The sequence below is a fragment of the Symphalangus syndactylus genome, chromosome 20 (genome assembly GCF_028878055.3).
Source record: "Symphalangus syndactylus isolate Jambi chromosome 20, NHGRI_mSymSyn1-v2.1_pri, whole genome shotgun sequence".
NCBI classification, from domain to species: domain Eukaryota; kingdom Metazoa; phylum Chordata; class Mammalia; order Primates; family Hylobatidae; genus Symphalangus; species Symphalangus syndactylus.
The window spans coordinates 29830673-29845918 of NC_072442.2; positions in this window are offsets into that span (position 1 = coordinate 29830673).

Genomic DNA, 15246 nt, shown 5'->3' on the forward strand with positions numbered 1-15246 from the left:
TGGCTCATGCCCCTGTGATCTCAGTGCTTTGGAAGGCCGAGGCAGGAGGATTGCTTGAGCCCAGGAGTTCAAGACCAACCAGGGCAATGTGGTGAGTCCCCATCTCTACAAAAACTTTTAAAAAATTAGCTGGGTGTGCTGGTGCACACTTGTAGTCCTAGCTACTCAGGAGACTGAGGCGGGAGGATCAGTTGAGCCTGGGAGCTTGAGGTTGCAGTGAACTATAATGGCACTGCTGCTCTCCAGCCAGGAGGCCCCCAGCCAGGAGCTAGAATGAGACCCCGTCCCTTAAAAAGAATTGTCTTATTCCCAAGCTTGATTATCTTCCATGCCCAATTTCTCTTCTTGGAGCCCATCACTCTGCTAGTTTTCAGTGTTTCTTCCTAAGACGTTTAATGTATAAAAACCTACAGATGCGTCCCTCCCCCACTGATTGTTCAGAAATCATATTATACTAAAACACCTTGCTTTTTAAACTTAAATATCTACCTTGGAGGTTATAACGCATCAGTCCCTAAAGACCTGCTTTTTGTCTGTAAGCTACAAAAGACGTCATCAATTTCTTTAATGTGATTTATCTCATGCCCACTTTTTCATTCACAACACATCATCTGGCTTGGTTGGTCTTGCCCATAGGAGTCTGCTCAGGAATCTACATACACACCTACACATGTATGTACCTGAATATGGGCTGAGGCAACTTTAAACCTGAACCAAATGAAGAAAACCAGAGGGGTGCCAGGCGCAGTGGCTCATACCTGTAATCCTAGCACTTTGGGAGGCCAAGGTGGGCGGATCATGAGGTCAGGAGTTCAAGACCAGCCTGGCCAATATGGTGAAACCCTGTCTCTACTAAAAATACAAAAATTAGCCAGGCGTGGTGGCGTGCCTGTAATCCCAGCTACTTGGGAGGCTGAGGCAGGAGAATGGCTTGAACCCAGGAGGTGGAGGTTGCAGTGAGCCAAGATCGAGTCACTGCACTCCTGCCTGGGCAACAAAGTGAGACTCCATCTCAAAAAAAAACCAAAAACCAAAAAACAAAAACAAAAAAAAACCAGAAGATTTGATGGGAATGACAGAGCCCAAGTGCTGGGAGGAGGATGATACTAATTTTCCTCTATAGTAATCAAATCCACATGTGACAGAACAGAACCTCTCTGGACAGCTTCTTTTTTCACCCTGTAAAGGTGGACTCAGCCCTTCAACACACCCTGCAAATGCCAACCTCACAGCATATTAATAAGAAACAGATGTTGCGGGAAGTCAGGGACCCTGAACAGAGGGACTGGCTGAAGCCATGGCAAAAGAACATAAATTGTGAAGATTTCATGGACATTTATTAGTTCCTCAAATTAATACTTTTATAATTTCTTATGCCTGTCTTTATTGCAATCTCTGAACATAAATTGTGAAGACTTCATGGACATTTATCACTTCACCAATCAATACTCTTGTGATTTCCTATGCCTGTCTTTACTTTAATCTTTTAATCCTGTCATCTTCGTAAGCTGAGGATGTATGTCGCCTCGGGACCCTGTGATGGTTGCGTTAACTTCACAAATTGTTCATAAAGCATGTGTGTTTAAACAATATGAAATCTGGGCACCCTGAAAAAAGAACAGGATAACAGCGATGCTCAGGGAACAAGGGAGATAACCATTAGGTCTGACTGCCTGAGAGCCAGGCAGAACAGAGCCATATTTCTCTTCTTACAAAAGCGAATAGGAGAAATATCACTGAATTCTTTTTCTCAGCAAGGAACAGCCCTGAGGAAGAGAATGCATTCCTAGGGGGAGGTCTCTAAAATGGCCGCTCTAGGAATGTCTGTCTTATATGGTTGTATGTAAGGGATGAAATAAGCCCCGGTCTCCCCTAGCGCCCCCAGGCCTATTAGGACGAGGAAATTCCTGCCTAGTAAATTTTAGTCAGACTGGTTGTCTGCTCTCAAACGCTGTCTCCTGATAAGATGTTATCAATGACAATGCGTGCCCAAAACTTCATTAGCAATTTAAATTTCGCCCTGGTCCTGTGATCTCGCTCTGCCCCCATTTGCCTTGTGATATTTTACTGCCTTGTGAAGCATGTGATCTCTGTGACCCACACCCTATTCGTACACTCCCTCCCGTTTGAAAATCACTGATAAAAACTTGCTGGTTTTGTGGCCTGGGGGCCATCAAGGAATCTGCCGACATGTGATGTCTCCCCTGGACACCCAGCTTTAAAATTTCTCTCTTTTGTACTCTTTCCCTTTATTTATCAGACCAGCCAACACTTAGGGAAATAAAAAAGAACCTACGTTGAAATATTGGGGGTGGGTTCCCTGATAAACAGATATTTTACCAACTCTTTGGTGGAGAGGTAGGAAACAGGTTTTCCATGACACACCACATGGCCAGACTTCAACAAGGCCACCTCATCGCCTGCTCTCCCTCAGCCTCACTCGCCTCCTCTTCCGCTACATCTTCCTCTCAGCTCTCTCCTTCTTCCCCCTCTGGTCAAGAGCAATTTCACCCTCTTGCCTTCTCCCCTTTGCCTCCTCATATCCACTCCCTCAGCCTGCACAGAGCATTTCTCCAGTGTAGTCTCTGGTCCATCTGCATCAAAATCACCTGCAGGACTTGCTGACAATGCAGTTTCCTGGATCCCACCCAGGACTCAATAAAAACTAGGAATTGGGATAGGAGGGACCTAGAATCAGTGTTGCTAGCAAGCCCCCAGGTGGTTTGTAAGTGGACTAAAGTTTGAAGACCAGATGTGGAAGGTTGGCTTTGGCACCATCAGCTGGATCCAGGAATCTGGAGCCAGGTTGATGGGGTCAAGTGGTATTATATGTGGTGGCCTGTGGGTAGGAAAGCCACCATCTGGGGGTGTTGTATTCAGAAAGGGACTGTGGCATGGACCTACTATTACTGCATCCAATCTCTGGGGTGATGGAGGAAACTGCACCACTCTGCTTTGCATGTGGCAGGCCCTGCTTGGAGGCTAGCAATTGTTCCCCTTTTCAAAAATTAGGGTAGAAGTGATATGCAGTGCACAAAATCTAATTGTGCAGCTTGATTGATTTTTACATAATTATACTCCTGTTGAACCACTGCCCCCATCAAGATATACAGCCTAGGCTTCCTTGAGCCCCTTCCTCATACCTCCCTGCCCATACTGTAACTACTGTTCTGACCTCTATCACCATGGATTAATTTTGCTTGTTTTCGGACTTTGTGTAAATGGAATCACACGGGCTGTACTCTTTTGTATTTGACTTCTTATTTTTTGAGGCAGAGTCTCACTCTGTCTCCCAGGCTGGAGTGCAGTGGCACGATCTCAGCTCACTGCAACCTACGCCTCCCGTGTTCAAGTGATTCTCCTGCCTCGGCCTCCCAAAATGCTGGGATGACAGGCATGAGCCACCATGCCCAACCATATTTGGCTTCTTTTACCCCACATTATGTCTGTGAGATCCATCCATGTTTTTGTGCTTAATAGAGAGTCTGTCTTTTTCATTGCTGTTTACCAGAGGTCAGCAAACTATTTCTGCAAAGAACCAGATAATAAATACCTTTGGTTATGAAAGCCATAGTCTCTGTCACAACTATTCAACCCTGCCATCACAGCTTAAATGCAGTAATAAGCAACACACAAACAAAAAGTAGGCTACAGGTTGGCCTATGGGTCGCAGTTCACCAACCTCTGCTGTACAATATTTTGTTATAAATAATCATGAATATACGACATGGAAGAATGAGTTATGATGAGAATTAAAAACAATTATGAATATAGGACTATGTATTCAGTAACCCATTCTCCTGTTATGGGTGTCTGGGTTATTTCCAGTCTGGGATACAATGATTAGTGCTGCACTGTGTTTGGTGAACATATGCACTCGTTTTGTGCTATTGTCTTAGTAGATACTGCCAAGCGGTTTCCCAAAGTAGTGGTACCAAAGCACACTCCACTAGTAAAGTTGCTTCACATTCTCAAGAACACTTGATACAGTCAAATTCTTTAGCTATAGCCATTTGGGTAGGTGCATCGTGGTGTCTCATTGCAGATTTTAATCTGCATTTTCCTGAAGATGAATGATGTTGAGCACCTTTTCAAATGCTTGTTGGCCACTTGGATACTCTCCTTTGTGAAGTAAGAATTTTCTAGTATTTCTAAACATTGAATTATTTGTCATTTTCTTGTCTTTTTCTTGTTGATTTATAGAAGTTTGATATATATTTTGGACACAAATGCTTTGTTAGATATCAGTCCACAGCTTGCCTTTTCACTTTTTGTTTTTTTTTTAAGACAGGAGACAGAGTCTTGCTCTGTTGCCAAGGCTGGAATGCAGTGGCATGATCTTGGCTCAGCTCACTGCAACTTCAGCCTCCTGGACTCAAGTGATCCTCCCATCTAAGCCTCCCAAGTAGCTGGGACTACAAGCATCCACCACCATGCTTGATTATTATTACTATTTTTTTTTTTTTTTGTAGAGATGTTGTCTCACAATGTTGCCCAGGCTGGTCTCGACCTCCCGGGCTCAAGCAACCCTCTTGCCTCAGCCTCCCAAAGTGCTAGGATTACAGGTGTGAGCCCCACACCTGGCCACTTTCTTAATAATATCTTTTAATGGAGGATGGTTTTTAATTTTAATGAGGTCCAATTTAACAATTTCTTCTTTATGGTTAGTGCTTTTTGTGTTCTGTTTAAGAAATCTTTGCCTGCCCAAAGGTCATGAAGATATTCTCCAGTTTTCCTCTAGAAGCTTTATTGCTTTACTTTTCACAACTAGGTCTACGATCTGTCTTAATTCCTTTTTCTGTTTGATTTGAGGTAGGAGTCAATGTTCATTATAGTTTGTATAAAAATCCAATTGTTCCAGTACCATTTAGTGAAAAGACCATCTCTCCCCCATACATAGTGATAGGAAGGCTGCATTTAATGTCGAGCTCTAGTCTTTAAATGGAATCTGAACACCTGTAATGTTTTCAAAGTCTCTAGACTATGCATCAGGAGGAAGAAATGAAGGGGAGTGGGTCTAGATGCTCTAGGCTGCAGGCATCTGGCGTCATCAGCTCTAAAATGAAGGACATCCAGGGAAAGGAGGTTGATTCTTTCCATCTGTGGAGTTCTCTGACTTCGTAACAGAGTATCCATTAGGCCTCAATTTTTCAGCTGTTGCTGGAAAAACCAGAGATTTCCAAGAAGCTACCTTTGGGAAAAAGAACCCAGCTTCGCATTTTAAAATGTTTTCATTACTCTTCATATTGCTCAAGCCAAATTTTTGCTTCCGGAGGAAAACAGGCTCTAAACCGTGAAAGACTAAGTAAGCCAGTGCCAGCAGCAGCAGTAACTGGGGAAAGTCCTGTGTATTTCAAGACCAAGAACTGTTTATTTCTGTCAGTGAAAGAGAAAGGGTGACCTGGCTCAGGTTTTGAAGACATCAGACTGTGGGCTAATATTTTCCAGACAGATGACTACTGTCCAGCGCTTTCCTGGACCACTCCCCAGGGCCTGCTCTCTGGCTACGTGAGCCTGGGCAGCCACTCTGCATCTACAAAAGGCAAAAAAGCAGCTTTTGTGTACATCACACTGATTTCTGGCACTGGATGTTGGTTTTTTCCCCCACCATTTCCAGAGTGGGAACAACTTGTGTGGATTTGGACTTGGCTGGTGGGCACCGGGCCAGGGAGTGGGTGTGGAGGTAGGGCCTTGGCCCTCAGGTTGATGCTGGAGGAGTATTTCATTCCCTGACTCGGGGTTTATTCCTGAACACCCGAAGTCTGTGGGGCAGCTGCTCCTGGGGATAAGGCACCTTCAGATCTGTGGGCTCTACCATCCCGGGATTATACTTGGGGTCTGCTCTCTTTGGAAAGCAACAGTAATTGCAATTAACAAAAATTTCTTCTCTGCCTTATTAATCAATGCATTTGTCCAACAGATATTTATTGAGGCAGGCACTATGCACAGCACTTACACATCCATAAGCAAAACAGACAAAAATCCCTGCTTTTGTGGGGCCTTCATTCTAGTGAGGAGAAACAATGAACAAATAATAAGTAAATGATGTAAGGTGTGAGGTTGAGCTCTGGGGGAGATGCACAGAGCAAGGTGGGGGGCGGTCAGGAGGGTTGGGGGAAGGAGGGCTGTCATTTTAAATAGGGGTGGCAAGGCTGGCCTCAGTGAGGAGATGACACGTGAGCAAAGACTGGAAGTGCAGGGAAGTGAGTCATGCGTTATCTGGAGGAAAAGTTGTCCATGCAAAAGAAACCTCTGTGGAGGTCTCAAGGCTTTGTCTCACCCCAAGATTAGGCAAATTCTGAATCTGAAGCTTAAAGGAGTAGAGAAGAAACTCCCTCCTTCCTTCTGCACATATTGATTGAGTGCCTGCCACATACCAAACACTGCCACACTCTGTGGTTCTCCTCGAACAGAGAAACAAAGGACAGAGGACTCTCCAGGCCTCTCAAAACAGAATTTGGGCATCTTCAGAAATGCCCCCAATGTGGCAGGCCAGATAGGAATTTAGTGATGGATTAAGACTCTCTCTAATATTAGAACCTCATAGATATCCCTGAAATGAAATGAAACTGTAATGTGTTCACTCCAACTATTTTTATTTCATCTCAACTAACCCCTATCTTCTGAGGTTTTGATGGGCATTTTAATTAAATCATGAAGAGCCCTTTGTCTCCCGAGAAGGGGGATTGAAGCCTCTCCATCCCTCCGCCTCTCTCCTACACTGAGTGCTAAGGAATGTGCCTTGTTCTCAGCAGGGTGTTGGGGTGGCAGGACCCAGTTCTGGACACAGCCTTCACCCCAAATCCTACTCCCAAGATCAGAAGGAATCTTCCCAGGAGAGAAAGCAGCAGCCACTCCCAGGTGGAAGTGAAAACAACCTGCCCCCATCCTGTGTGTCTGTGCATCCTCTCCGCCCTGGCCTGTTGTAAGCAGCTGTGAACCTTCCCATCATTACACTTCAACTTATGGTTTCCTAACATGATGGGCCAGATCTGTCTGTTGCTGTGCTGAGAATAATCTTGCCTGATTAGTCCATGCTCACATTGCTATAAAGAAATACCTGAGACTAGGCCGGTTGCGGTAGCTCATACCTGTAATCCCAAAACTTTGGGACGCCAAGGCGAGTGGATTACCTGAGGTCAGGAGTTCAAAACCAGCCTGACTAATATAGCGAAACCCAGACTTTACTAAAAATACAAAAATTAGCCAGGTGTGATGGCAGTCACCTGTAGTCCCAGCTACTCAGGAGGCTGAGGCAGGAGAATCGCTTGAACCTGGGAGGCGGAGGTTGCAGTGAGCCGAGATTGCACCACTGCACTCCAGCCTGGGCAACAGAGCGAGACCTTGCCAAAAAAAGAAAAGAAAAGAAGGAAATACCTGGGACTAGGTAATTTATAAAGAAAAGAGGTTTAATTGGCTCACAGTTCTGCAGGCTGTACAGGAACCATGATGCTGGCATCTGCTTCTGGGGAGGCCTCAGGAAGCTTTTACTCATTGCAGAAGGCAAAGCAGGCATCTTACATGGCAGAGCAGGACTGACAGAGAAGGGGGAGGTGCTGCACACCTTTAAAACAGCTGGATCTTATGAGAACTCACTCACTATTACGAAAACAGACCAACAGGGAAATCCACCCCCACGATCCAATCACTTCCCACCAGGCCCACCTCCAACACTGAAGGTGACAATTTGACATGAGATTTGGGCGAGGACACAGATCCAAACCATATCACTGAGGATTTGTCTTTCATCAATTCATTCATGCACTTATTCATTCTATAGTCATTCATTCATCTCCATTTCCATGTCCCACAGGTCCTTTAACATTAACGCCTCCAAAATAGACTTCCTGATTTTATCCTTGTCCTAAGTTAGTTCCTCAGCCTGCCTTTCCTGTCTCAGTCAGGGGCATCCCTGTCCCCCAGTCTCAACGGCCAGAAACCCAGAAGTCACTGCTGTCACCCCTGCTCCCTTATCTTCCATATGCGTTCATCTTCAAGTCCGTCTCCACCATTTCCAGCCCTAGTTCTTCCACTCATCGCCTGTGTGACCTTGGGTAAGCTGATGAACCTCTCTGTGCCTTTCCCCATAGTGACATGGTGATAATAATATCACTATCTCAGAGAATTTTTTCGATGGCTGTAGGAGTTACTGCACATAAAGAACAGTATCTAGCGCATAATGAGAACTAAATATATGCTAGCCTCCAGAGATGATGGGAGTAGGTTTTTCTCATCTTGTAGCCAGATGGGAGTCCATGGTAATTCATAAGATTACACTTGTAATGTAATGCTTCAATTTGAATGCATGAAATATTACATTAAGTTATAATAAAGGAAAAAAGTTTATCTTAACAAAAAATGATACAGTAAAAGAATAATGGCATGGAAAACCAGTCACATATATTATTTATTAAGCAAAAACAATACCACATTACAAAACAGTGTATATGGAGTGATCTCATTTTTATAGAAAAATTACGTGTGTGTGTGTGTGAACAGAAGAACCAGCCAAAATGGTAATAGTGTAACTACCCTCTGAGTGGTACAAGTATATAGAGTTTTAATCATATTTTCATTGATCTATATTTTTCTATGATAAATTATATATAATTTTTTTTTTTTTTTTTTGGAGAAAGAGTTTCACTCCTGTCATCTGGGCTGGAGTGCAGTGGTGTGATTTTGGCTCACCGCAGCCTCAACTTCCCGGGATCAGGTGATCCGCCCACCTCAGCCTCCTGAGTAGCTGGCACTACAGGCATGCACCACCACACCTGCTAATTTTTTAACCAGCGTTTTGCCCTGTAGAGACAGGGTTTCACCATGTTGCTCAAGCTGGTCTCGAAATCCTGGGGTCAAGTGATCCACCCTCCTCAGCCTCCCAAAGTGCTGGGATTACAGGCATGAGCCACTGTGCCCGGCTATATATAATTCTTATAATAAAAAAGTTAACAAAAATTAAAGTAAGCAATTGCCGGACCCTTTGGTAGCTCTCTTACCTATAAGATGAGGGGCCCACACTCCTTGGCACAGCCCCCAAGAGCCTATGATCTGGTCCCTTCTATGATCCAGTCATTTCCCTTCTCCTCCCAGCCACACGCATGCACAGATACACACATGGATGCACACACTAGAATCACAGTGTCCCCTCCAAATCTCATGCTGAAATGTGATCCCCAGTGTTGGAGGTGGGCCCTGGTGGGGAGGTATTTGGGTCATGGGGCGGATTCCTCATAAATGGCTTGAGGCTATCCTCATGTTAATGAATGAGTTCTCACTCTTGAGTTTATGCAAGATCTGGTTTTTAAAAAGAGTTGAGGACTGCCCTCTGACACCCGTCTCTCTCTCTTGCTCCCCCTCACCATGTGATATGCTGGTTCCCGTTTGCCTTCTGCCATGATTGGAAGCTTCCTGAGGCCCTCACCAGAAGCAGATGCCAACACTATGCTTTGTTTACAGCCTGCAAAATGTGAGCCAAACAAACCTCTTTTCTTTGTAAATTACCCAGTCTCATGTATTCCTTTATAGCAATGCATATCAACTAATACAGAAAATTGGTACTGAGGAGTATACCAATTTTGTAGTGTACCAATATTAAGTGTACAATATTGTAGTTCAGCAATACTGAGCTACAGTTGACTCTTGAACAACAGGGGTTTGAACTGCATGGGCCCACTTATAAGTAGATTTTCTTCTGCCTCTGCCATCCCTGAGAGGAGACAGCAAAACCAACCACTCCTCTTCCTCAACCCACTCAACCTGAAGATGATGAGGATGAAGACCTTTATTGTGATCCACTTCCACTTACTGAATTGTAAATATATTTTCCCTTCTATAGGTTTTCCTTTTTTGAGACAAGGTCTTGCTCTGTTGCCCAGGCTGGAGTACAGTGGTGCAGTCATAGCTCACTGCACTCTTGAACTCCTGGGCTCAAGTGATCCTCCCACCTCAGTCTCCCAAGTAGCTGGGACTAGCTACTTGGCATGCACCATTGTGCTTGGTTAATTAAAAAAAATTTTTTTTTATAAAGATAGGGTCTCACTTTGTTGCCCAGGCTAGTCTCAAACTTCTGACTTTAAGTAATCCTCTTGCCTCAACTTCCCAAAGCATTGGGATTACAGGTATGAGCCACACTGCCCGGCCACTTATGATTGCCTTAATAACTTTTTTTCTCTAGCTTATTTTGTTGTAAGAACACAGTATATAATACATATAAAAATATGTGTTAATTATGTTATCGGTAAGGTTTGTGGTCAACAGTAGACTATTAGTAAAGTTTTTGGGGAATCAAATGTTATACATGGATTTCAGACTGTGCAGGGGTCAGTTCCTCTAACCCCCCACATTGTTCAAGGGTCAACTGTACTTAGAATTCCCCAATCCCAGCCCACTTTTTCAGGCCTCCATGCCTTTGCATGTGCTGTTTGCTTTGCCTAGAAACTCCCTTTCTTCTCTTGTCAGCTCAGTGAATACGTTCTTCAAAACCTCATGCAGTGATCCACACAAAACAACATTGACAAGTTGTAGTTCAATAAAACTTAACACTTTTGCTTTGCAAGATACAGTTTAAGAAACTGAAAAGACTGAGAGAAAATATTTGCAAACCCCATATCCAACAAAAGATTTGTACCCAGACTACAGAAAGAATCCACAAAACTCAACAGTAAGAAAACAAATAACACATTTAAAGACCGGGGACAGGCACAGTAGAATCCTAGCACTTTGGGAGCCCGAGGCGGGTGGATCACTTGAGGTCAGGAGTTTGAGACCAGCCTGGCCAACATGGCAAAACCCTGTCTCTATTAAAAATACAAAAAGTAGCCGGGCACGGTGGCAGGCATCTGTAGTCCCAGCTACTCAGGAGGCGGAGGCAGGAGAATCGCTTGAATCTGTGAGGCAGAGGTTGCAGTGAGCCAAGATTGTGCCACTGCAATCCAGCCTAGGTGACAGAGTGAGGCTCCTTCTCAAAATAAAAACAAAAATGAATTTAAAGATTGAGCAAAGGTTTGAATAGACCCTTCACCAATGAAGATAAAGACATTTTACATGCTTTTTACAAGCATGTAAAAAAAGATGCTCAGGCCAGGTGCCGTGGCTCACACTTGTAATCCCAGCACTTTGGGATGCAGAGGTAGGTGGATCTCTTGAGCTCAGGAGTTTGAGATCATCCTGGGCAACAAATCTAGATCCCATCTCTACCAAAAAAAAAAAGTTAGCCAGGTTTGGTGGCATGCACCTGTAGTCCTAGCTACTCAGGAGGCCGAGGCAGGAGGATCACTTGAGCCCAGGAGGTCGAGGCTGCAGTGAGCTGTGACCACACTGCTGTACTCCAGCCTGGGTGACAGAGTGAGATGCTGTCTTAAAACAAAAACAAAAACAAGCCAAACCCTGTTTAGGTGCCACTTGCTCTGGGAATCCTCCCTCAACCTCCTGATACTCTGAGTTACATGGGGAAAAGCATATTCAGACAGACAGCAGCTTGGGTATGTGGAAGGTAGTAGGGGAGCTGAGGATCTTCCTGAAGGATTCCCTGAGTTAGACGGTAACTGCCACATAACCTCATGCGAGTGGTTCAACCTCTCTCGCCTCATGGGGAGAAAACCCAAGAGTCTTCATGTTCTATGTGGATTGACGGGTTCACCAAGAGATCATAAAAGCAGTGACTTTTGATAAAGTCATTATAGGGCTGTAAAAAGGTTGATTGCCTTTCCAACGAAATTCAGCAGAGTTATTAGCTTCCTCAGAACCCTAGCCAATGCCGTATCAGGGTGCTTTCCAGGGTCATCCCTTATCACAGTCCATACGCCTCTCCTTCCTCAATGCCTGCAAACTGCTGGCTCTCATTTGTGCCATAAAATAGCAGACTTCCTCAATTAACCAATAGTACCTGTGCCAGACTCTCTCATGGAGCTGCAAAAATGCAAGTTCCCCACACAGGTTCTTCCAGAGAGCAAGAGGTTACGGTAAAACTCTGGGCAATAAGGAAGCTGGACCACATGGCAGGAATCATGCAGCCTGGGGAGAGTTTGGGACCCTGAAGGCAGTTCTCTCCAGGGCCTGGGTTCTCTCCACCCTGCCTTCCTGTGGCGTCCTGGTCTGGAGCTCAACCCCTCAGTCCCTGCTCCTCCCTCAGCAACCTGCCCTGTACTCCCCACTGCAGGCTTCTTCTGCCTGCAGCTCCGTCCATCATCTCTCCGGGGGGCTTTTGGATCTCAGCTCTGTTATCAATCACTGCTCTTCTGTCTCCAGTTCAAACCTGCAGGGCCTGAGGGTCCATCAGGGTACCTGTGAGGCCACTGGCTGCTCCCTGGTGACATGCCCACCCTTGTCCAGGCAACCGGAGGGGTCACATGATACACAGTAGGGAAACAGGCCAAGGAAACCCCTCAGAAGTGGGCCATGCCAGGGCAGATGGGCTAATGAGGAGTTCTTCCAGATAGGAGTTAAGTACTAAAGACAAAACAATTAATAGGGAATTAAAGACACAACCAGGACCTGGAACAAAGTTGCAATCACAAAGCTGTCTGTGTTTCATGCATTTTCTCCACCTCTTCCAACCCACTGCGGGCTTCAGTTTTCCCTTCTGTTAAGACTGAGGGCATGTATTTCCCACATTCCCTTCTTCATCCACGTGCATGAGATCATCTGGCAAGATAAACAGCAGCCCTGTGACATATATCCCCATTGTCCCCATGTTAACTTATGAGGAAGCTGAGTCACACAGATGAGCCAACAATCTTCCCTAAGTGGGCCTGCCTCACGGCGCTGCTGGCCTCTCGTAAGCGGGTAGTGACAACCTCAGCTGAGCACTCCATAAACTAAGTGCTCAATGCTCACTGCAGCCTGGAGACTCGAGTGAGCACCGCTGCCACCATCAGTCCCCCTTTCCAGCAATTTATTTTAATCCCCTCTTCTTTCCCTCCTGACCTTTCAACTGCCCCAAGTAACAAACTATTTACATGGAAACTACCTAACAGACAGCTAATCTTATACTGGTCTAGAACAGGGGCAGTAAATACAGGTCATTGGTCATCTGCCCAGGGCAGATGCGGGTGGCTACTTTTTCCTACGGAGCCTTAAAAACACAGAACTTTAACACTCATCTCACTGCAAGGCTCTGAGCAGCCATTCCTTGCCTATGAAGATTGGCACAACGGATAAAATTCATTGGCCTTGGAATCTGATTCACCCTTCTGTGGGGTTTTCCTGGGGACCTACACTTGATCTCAGATCAGCACTAGTTAGATGCTGCCCTCTCTCCACACCCATCCAAAGGCCTAAATAGGAGGCTCAGGTCTTCCTGATAGTAAGAGTGGTGCTTGGGGATGCAAATGGCTGGGAGGAGATCCCCTTCCGAAGCCTGTGATGATCCTCCCAGGGTCGCCCTGTGACTCCCACTCCCTCAATGACTTGCTGCAGCTTCCTGCCATATATAAATCTCTCTCCTGGCTCTCCCTGTCCCCCCGCCTCCACTTTCCACTGCCCCACTTCTCAAGCTCTTTTCCAGTAGATAATCAGTGGAGTGGCATTTATGTACACACTGGATGAGAAACAGACTGGAAAAAGGAAACTCCCATTTATTGTGGACCTGCTATGTGCCACACCCTCTGCAGAAACTTGTGTGTCTTTTCTCTTTCTACTTCCTTCTAATTCATAGAAGAAGAAACTGAAACTGATGAGTAATAAAACTTGTGTCACCCAGAATGGGGCCCCCTCCAGGGCCTTCCACAGGCTTAGGGGAATCCAGGTCACTTGTGTGCTTAACAGCCACTGAGGACGAAGGCAGATTGGACATCTGGAACCACGATGGTCAGGGGCAGGCTGCAGGTTGCTATGTCTCTACTTGATGCAGGTCCTCAGGGAAGCAGGCTGTCCCACCAAAATCAGAGCTCAGAACTCAGGGTCAGGTATCTACTCCCATTCATCCATCCATCCATCCATCCATCCATCCATCCATCCATCCGTTTGTCACTCACTCATTCATCAATGGTCCATTGGCTACTTCACATCCACTAGAAGCCATATAACACAAAAAAGAAAGCCCATTACTGGTGTTGTCAAGGATGTGGACTGATTGGGACCCTCTTCCTATGCTGGTAGTGATGTAAAATGGTGCAGCACCCACTTCAGAAAGTAGTCTGGCAGTTCCCCAAAAAAGTTGAACATAAAGTTTCACTATGACCCAACAATTCTACTCCAAGAGAATTGAAAGTACATGTTCACACAAAAACCTGTACTCAAACATTTATATTTGAACAGCAATATTCACAGTGACCAAAAAATAGAAACAACCCAAATGGACATCAATTGATGAATGGATGCATAAAATGTGGTATATTCATACAGTGGAATATTACTAAGCCATAAAAAGAAGGAAGGACTTAAACATGCCGCTTGAATTAACCCTGAAAACATTATAAGTTAAACAAGCTAGATGCAAAGGGCCAACTATTATATGATTCCATTTATATAAAACATCCAAAATAAGCAAATCTATAGTGAAAAAAAGTAGATTTAGTGGTTTCTAAGAGTTGGGAGTAAGGAAGAAGTAGGGAGTGACTGTTAATGGGTACAGGGTTTCTATTTGGGGTGACGAAAACGTTCTGGAATTAGATAGTGGAGATGGTTTCATAACTTTGTGAATATACTAAAAACCACTGAATTATACTCTTTAAATGGGGGAATTTAATGGCACGTGACTTTTATCTCAACAAAACAAAGTCCACTGAGCACCTAGTCTGGGCCAAGCATGCTGCTGATGCTGCAGAGATGTGTGAGACATGACCTTGGCCTTGGGAAGCTTGTGTCTAGTAAAAGAGACAGACCAGTGAGACCACAATTAAAACAGTGGGATCAGTGTTGAGGAGAGGGGAGCCCCAGGGATTTGGCGAACCCCAAGGGGCTTGAGGATGGAGGGTCAGGGGAGCCCCTAGAGGCAACAATGCCATGAAGGAAAGCAGAGTCTGAAGGGGATTCGAGTCAGGGCAAGGGTGGGCCAGGGAGCTGTCGGGAAGGACACTCCAGCAACAGGGAACAGTGTGCAAAGGCGTGGCTTACTAGAGAGCTCGTGGAGTTGGGAGGAGCTCTGAAATGCAGGCCAGGATGAGGCAGGCTAGACACAGGTATTGGAAGCAGAAGTTCAACGTTCTTTCTTCCAGTATGGGAGCTTCCTTTGTAAGCACAGCAGGAGGACAGCCTTTCTTCCTGTTGGGGACTGTCACCTCCTCTGAGAGGACTCCCCCAGGCTTC